This window comes from Dendropsophus ebraccatus, chromosome 2 (assembly GCF_027789765.1).
Source record: "Dendropsophus ebraccatus isolate aDenEbr1 chromosome 2, aDenEbr1.pat, whole genome shotgun sequence".
NCBI classification, from domain to species: domain Eukaryota; kingdom Metazoa; phylum Chordata; class Amphibia; order Anura; family Hylidae; genus Dendropsophus; species Dendropsophus ebraccatus.
Genome location: NC_091455.1, coordinates 178,494,406 through 178,501,743, shown reverse-complemented (window position 1 = coordinate 178,501,743; position 7,338 = coordinate 178,494,406). Strand labels below are relative to the sequence as shown.

General features: G+C 42.7%; 1 pseudogene; it reads right to left on the bottom strand.

The window, feature by feature from the left end:
• Window positions 1-2,979: 2,979 nt before the first annotated feature.
• On the bottom strand, window positions 2,980-3,113 carry LOC138785017 (U2 spliceosomal RNA; annotated as a pseudogene).
• Between the last annotated feature and the right edge of the window lie 4,225 nt (window positions 3,114-7,338).

Here is a 7,338-nt window from a genome sequence, read left to right as displayed (position 1 = left end):
TCAAGTCCCCATTTGACCCCCCAGTGGTCCTGCCACGATTGCCAATGTATGACCGCCAGGTGACGTCACTGGTGCATGCGTCCCAAGGCAGGGCAGGAGCATGGCTCACATATCCAATAGACAAGTGCAGTATTCAGAGTGGGCTACTGGCGGACTGTGCATGGCAGGACATCTGATCAGGCGCCTGGTACATGAGTGGATGGACAATACATATCACCTATGCAGCGGGGCCCAGGGCAGTGGAGGGGCCCTCTAGGCTGAGGCTCAGAGTCTGAGCCTGAAGGGCCCCTCTGTTGGCCTGGGCCCTTGTGCAGCTGAACCGGCTGCACAAGTGATATGTCCGCCACTGATATATATCTGTAATGCTACAGGTTAAAAATTGGTTGCATATCGATACCCACTCCAACTTTTCCCACCCTTATCCTAAAAATTGTGACAAATTCTTACAAAAGTGGCATCATGTCACACTAGAAAAAAAAAAGACATAATAAAAAGTTAAATATATCCTCAAAATACCTCTACATTGGAGTCCATCAGCAAACTTCAGAGCACTCTTTCCAATTGTCTACAGTTAAGCTACGGAGCCTAGGTTACAAAGCACTGTAAAACACACTGCTGCTGGACTACAGGGAGGCCACAGGAAATTTGATTTCCTACTCTCGCTGATCTGGCTTCAGACACTGCATGCAGCAAGGGAATACTGCTGATGAAGGTATATAAGGTATATAAGGAAATTACAGAATTTGCAACCCTGTAATATGTTAATTGTTACATTTTATAACCATTTCAGAGATACAATAAGTCAGTATAGTGTTTGCAAACAGTTATTTTCTACCAAGGTATTTATCAAAGGATATCAACCAACCAAAATATGAAAATGGTGTCACCGGAACCTGGGGAGCCACACGTCACTCCAAATTGTTAGCATCTGCATATACTTCTATGCACTAGTGGCATCAGACAGGCCATAGCATAACATTGGCAGTTAATACTAGTGTACAAGCTGTATATATCTGTTGCATTTTTAATTTTTTTTTAAATCTTTTAAAGGGGAACTATCAGCAGGTTAGATAAATCTAACCTGCAGATAGCCCCCTATAGTGCCGGGGACGCTGAGGAGGAAGACATGTGTTTTACTTTCCTCCTCGGCACTAGTCCCGCGCTGTTAGTTGGGGTAAACTCCACTCTAGAGCATCCTTAGGAGCAAGCAGCAGCATCCGGCCGGATGACGCTGCAGTGCTCTTAAGTTTTACCCCGAAAAACAACGTGGGACCAGCGCCAAGAAGGAAGGTAACAGACATACCTTACCTTTTTTTTTTTTACTATTTAGAGTTCTCACCCAAGTGCACAAAAAGGTGCAGAAGTGCCACACAAAAAGTGCAACATGGATACTTTCTATTGCAAGCCCACTCTAAAAAGAGATGGGCCCCCAACCAACCACATTCCCTCCCCCTCCAGGCCAGAAGGCTCCTGCAAGGGTTCAGGAAAAATATCCTCTCACTGCCGAAGTAGAGAGAAGACCAATGTTGCTCACAACAACCACCCGAGCGTCAGCCCAAGCGTTCGCTGATAAGCAACCATACTAACGCTTTGGCTATCTCCCAAAGGAGACCCAGGGTTGCAGGGAGGCAAGGAACCTGATGGCCACACATGCCTCCCCCAGACCTGCAGGGGGACACCCAAAAGGACAATGGCAACCTGAAAATCCTTGTGACAAACACCCGTGCAAAGTGAACACACAGTGACAAAAAATAAATTAAATAAATAAGAGGTGTGGTGTGTAAAACAGCCCAGACATCGGTGTTGACCCCCGGTGTGGAGGTATGGCCGATCACTTGCCAGATGGTAAAGCGTAATGCCAGTTCTATGGTGGTTGGCTGGGATACAGCCGGGCCCAGTGATGTTATGTCGTGATGCCAGTGTCGGTTGGGCACACAGGTATAATGGCACACCTGCTTTTAGTTTAAATACTTAGAAAAAGAAGAGAATACATGTGCCCTTACTGTGTCGGGGGAACCTGTCCTAGAGGGTGACACAAGGCCCCAGACCTTGTTACCTGGGATGAGCGGAATACTGAGGATTTCCTGCTGACAACCGCGCTGCGAGATAGAGTTCCTAAGTTCCTTAGCAACTTGGCTCTATCCGGATCAGTTCCTAGCTTCTTTTGGCTTTTGTGGACACTGACTCTCCTAATCCATGGCGTGTGTTGAGGTTATCTCTGACTTGTCCTCTCCTGTAAGAATTTTAACACTGCATCGGGTTGTGTACAGTAAACTGAGGAGAAACTGTTACCTGCGTCTTGTCTTGCTTCCTACTCATACAGGAACCTGACTAAGACTGACTCTTTAGGGTAGGGGGACCTGGCAGAGGTCCAGGGCCCAAAAGGACTACTGTAGGGAGCTTTCTAGCCTCCTTTCCCTACAACATCGACCACAAAAGACTCATACACTTCCTCTACCCATGTGTCTTCCTATCCCCAGCGTATCTAAGGTGCGCTTTGAGTGGGTGAAAAGTGCATTAGAAGAAGCAAAGTGAGAGATGATACGATAGAAGACATTCCCATAGGTTCACAGATCCATGTGACTCACAAATAAACAATAACCCTTTCCATACTTCAACGTGCAGCATTTAAGTACACATACATATAACTGCTACATCTAGTGGTGAAACTTTATCACTACTTCATCACCACTGACTCACAAGTACAGGCTTTTACAAAGAGTGTAACTTATAGCAACACCCGTGGTGAGACACCACACATCCTGCCGGATCTATGAAAATTTCTCATAGCTCTCAACAGCCAGAAGCTGGAAAGCTAGAGGTGAGTGTGCTCAAAGGGGTGATAGTGAAGTACCATGCACAGTGCTTTCACTCAGTGGGATCCCACCCCCAGTGAGTTACGGCACTCTGGGGGTCACCACTCCCAGGGCACTTCGGGCACTTCGGCTCTCAACCCCCTTGAGCCCCTGGCACAGATCCTAAGGGTCATGGCATCTTGCACCGACCCACTTGCCAAGCCGGCCACCTTCTCAACCCTTATTACCTCCCTGTGGTTCTCTGGTCACTTAAGAACAGATACTACACTTGATCTTAGCCAAAGGCAGAGAAGCGATATAATTAATGTAATTCAATAGATACTCCTACATACATACTACTTTCATAATGAGGCAGTTTAGTGCACTGGATGTGGGACTACCACCAACAGACCACCCATCCCGTCCAGCCAGCCTGCCCCTTGTAATGAATATTCATCCAGGGCTCTGCAGTGATGAGTGCCAGAATGACATCACTTCAGAGCGTTGTCCCAATATTCATTGGGGCGGTGCAGCCGGGGAAGTTGAAGCACTGAAGGAGGTAGCCCAGCCCCCAGTTCGGTAAACTGGCTCATTATCATATGAATTGACCTACAGACTACACAAATACTGCACCCTGTTTTCCATAGGGCCATATCATCAGGTTAGATACTTCTAACCTGCTCATAGTTTCCCTTTAACTTGAGGACTGAATTTTCACTCAATGTCATTGGGTGAAATTTGTTTATATCAGAGACCCAATTCAATAACCACATTAAACCCTCCTTGAAAAGACCCCCTGAAATCGCATTAAAAAGTATTCCTCCATGGGGGTGGTCTTCTCAGCAAAATGTCTACTATGCATAATATATAGTGAACAGAAAACCTAGAAGCCAGATAAGAGGGTAATTTTTCCAAAGTGCTGTTTTTTTTACAAGGTTTTCTTCTGCTATCCTTTTAATGATTCTTAAATATTAATGCCTTCTTTGCATATCCACCATTAAGAAACTTGGCTACTTTAGTTTTCGACTTCTATTTGACACTGTCTGACTTGACTTTTATCGAAAAATACAGTAAAATGTCATCTCCGAATACTGCAGTTTATTATGTTAGGAAAAATGCTGGCTGAAATGTGAGCGCGTCCACGTAGAAAAATAACGCCACAATATTTTCAAATGCTTATCTTGAAAAATGACCCTTTTAATTTGGAACACAAAGTCCCTATTACATGGCCAAACCTCATTCCACAGGAGGGGAATTATTTCTACTGCACCTATTATATTGCAATTGGGAAGTAGAAAACATAAATTTACCAGAACTGTCAAACTGTTTAACCAACTTCTCTGTTTTGCAAATTTCCTATTTAAGACTTAATAAGTATCTGGTGTTTCTGAAGACTAAACAATATTTTATTAATTCACATTTTCCAATATTATATTTTACAATTTATAATGTATTTCCAAGTTGATGATAATGATTAAAATTAAAGGAGTGCGTTATAAAAAGTCAACACTTTTCTTTTCAAGAAAAATCTATCATGGATGTGAAGTATCTGTAGTCACTACTCCCAACTATGCTCAGGTGACTAGAACTGCAAACTATACTTATTGACATGTTAACCCAATCTTCAATAATCACTGAATAAATGCTCCCTCAATGAAGGTGAGTTACTCTCTGGTGCCAGCTATTGGAGATTTTCTAATTTTAGTATAAAGTACTAGAGGTGTTATTATCCCTGACTTTTTATCCCCTGTATGCCAATATGCATACATAAACAGGATGTTTTTTCTGACGTTTTTACCCAGCTATGCCAATATGCATACATAAACAGGTTGTTTTACCCTGCTATCGAAGCTTATAGGGAAAAAGCGCCAATGTTTCTGCGGAAAAACACAAAGAGTAGCCTTCTTTGATTTAACGAGACAGCATATGCACTAAAAATGCTAAACTGCCCTCAAAAAAACACCAAACCCAAAAACAGTGTTCTTAACCCAAAATAATTTTATAATTATTTTATTGGCGTTTTTTTCTGAAAAATTAGTAACCTGAGTAAAAAGGTAAAAGGCATGTGGAGGCTTAGCAAAAAAAAGAATAATAGAAAAATAGAAACAATATGCAAATAAGTACATAAAGCCCATGGGGCGTTCCCATGGGCTGCAAAAGCCCAGCACAGTTTGGCTTTTTAACTTTAAACTAACTTGAGACTTATAGGCAGAAGCTTTTACTTTCAGCCTGGTCCAGCCCGAAGCAGCTTTCTCCAGAGAGAGACGAGAGAACTTGCTCTGCACATGAACTTTCTTGCCTTTCCCAGCTGCCTCTAGTTAGACCTGCGCTAGGCAAAGCAAATGAGTGCAGATCACATTTTGAGGCTACTGGGAGATGGGCAGCTTAGTGCACATGCACTGATGGTGATGTAACAAGTGCTTGAATTAAGCGGGGCTGATATTACAGGCTTATGTCTGTCTGTCTGTCTGAAATCTGTGGGCAAATACTGGTGACAGTTTAGAGGTAAGGGGTCAAAGTGTGCTGGACTTTTGCAGAAAAGGGCAACGCCCCATGAGCCTTATGGTGCGTTTACACAGACAGATTTATCTGACAGATTTCTGAAGCCAAAGCCAGGAATGGATGTAAGAAGAGGAGAAGTGTTTTCTTTATGACCTGTTCCCTGTTTATAGTCTATTCCTGGATTTGGCTTAAAAAATCTGTCAGATAAATCTGTCTGTGTAAATGCACCGTTAGTTTAGTCATTAAAAAGCTGCTGAGAGGTCTGGCGAAAATTATTATTAAAGTATTGTATTGCCCCCCAAAAGTTATACAAATCACCAATATACAGTTATTACTGGAAATGCACATAAAGTGCTTTTTTCCCTGCACTTACTACTGCATCAAGGCTTCACTTCCTGGATAACATGGTGATGTCAGGACCCGGCTCCCAGAGCTGTGCGGCCTGTGGCTGCTGGAGAGGATGATGGCAGAGGGATGCTCAGTGTCCCTCCAGTGCCCTGTGTCCCTCAGTGTCCCCCTGCCATCATCCTCTTCAGCAGCCACAGCCCGCACAGCTCTGGGAGTCGGGTCCTGACATCACCATGTTATCCAGGAAGTGACATCACCATTTTATCCAGGAAGTGAAGCCTTGATGCAGTAGTAAGTGCAGGGAAAAAAACACTTTATAAGCATTCCCGTAATAAGTGTATATTGGTTATTTGTATAATTTTTGGGGGACAATTCAATATTTTAATAAAAATTTTCCCGGACTTCTCCTTTAAGTATTGACTTGCAGGGAAGCTACCTCCAATAGCTGACACCAAAGAGTAAGACCCCTTCATTCTGGGAGGATTTATTGACCTCCAGTGATCATTGAGGATTGTGTTCACATGTCAATAAGTATAGTTTACAGTTTTTTGAGAACGTACCTGTATTTGCTCTACAAGCAGAGTACATATCAAGTTTTCAAGGTGAAGTCATCAATGCTTTTCTCAAGATGCTATATATAACTTTTAGCTTCCCTTTTTCTTTGGAAATCATCAGGTAGTTAATCCAAAATGATTCTCCTATCCTACCATGCACAGACTTGCTGGATGGGAGTCAGGAAACTTCATGTAAGTAACAAATTTTAGTGACCTCATCTCTGATTTTTGTGATGTATTGGACGTTTCTTAGAGATTTACTGGAATTCCCCCATTACAAAGTCCATATTATATGATGTGTGATGATTATTGTTTTATGATAGTTAGCCATCTAGTATTATACTGCTTTAGATGAGTTAGTGAGTACAATAACCAAATAAAAAAATGGGAACATAAAAAATGAAGACATTTTAATGTTGTTGGAAGTGGCAGCATTAGATACTATTTTATTGCTGCAACCAAAAATAGCAACCAATGAGCTATGTGTGCTTCCTACTTTACTGGAAAATGTGTATACTTAAAGGCTATAGAAACTTTTTTTGCATTGCTGTTATTATGTGATTAAAAAACGCGTTTATTTAGTTGGTTGCTATTATAATCTGTTTACAGTTTTGCATCTGCTTGCATGCATTGCGAGACATGCATAATACTCATTAAGGTAACGTTCACATTATGTATTTTATCATTAAAAACGTCCGGTGTTGCAGTTTGCAATGACGGCTATTGTTAAAGCGACTCCGTACCCACAATCTGACCCCCCCAAACCACTTTTACCTTCAGATAGCTGCTTTGAATCCAAAATCTGTCCTGGGGTCCGTTCGGCAGAGGATGCAGTTATTGTCTTAAAACAACAACTTTTAATCCTGCAGCGCTGTGTCTAACGGCCGGGGCTTACATTTGTATATGCATTAGGCTGGCACAACCTCTCTGTCCTTCTTCCCCACCCTCCTCATCATTAGGAATACTCCAGGCAGATTGCTCCCTATTCCCCAGCTGTGTGAGCCCGACACATGGGCTGGATCGTTAATACACCTGTGCAAAGCTCAAACAGCAGTCAATGTTCCTGAAGCATTCCTAATAATGAGGAGGGTGGGGAGGAAGGACCTAGAGGTGGTGCCAGCCTAATGCATATACAAATG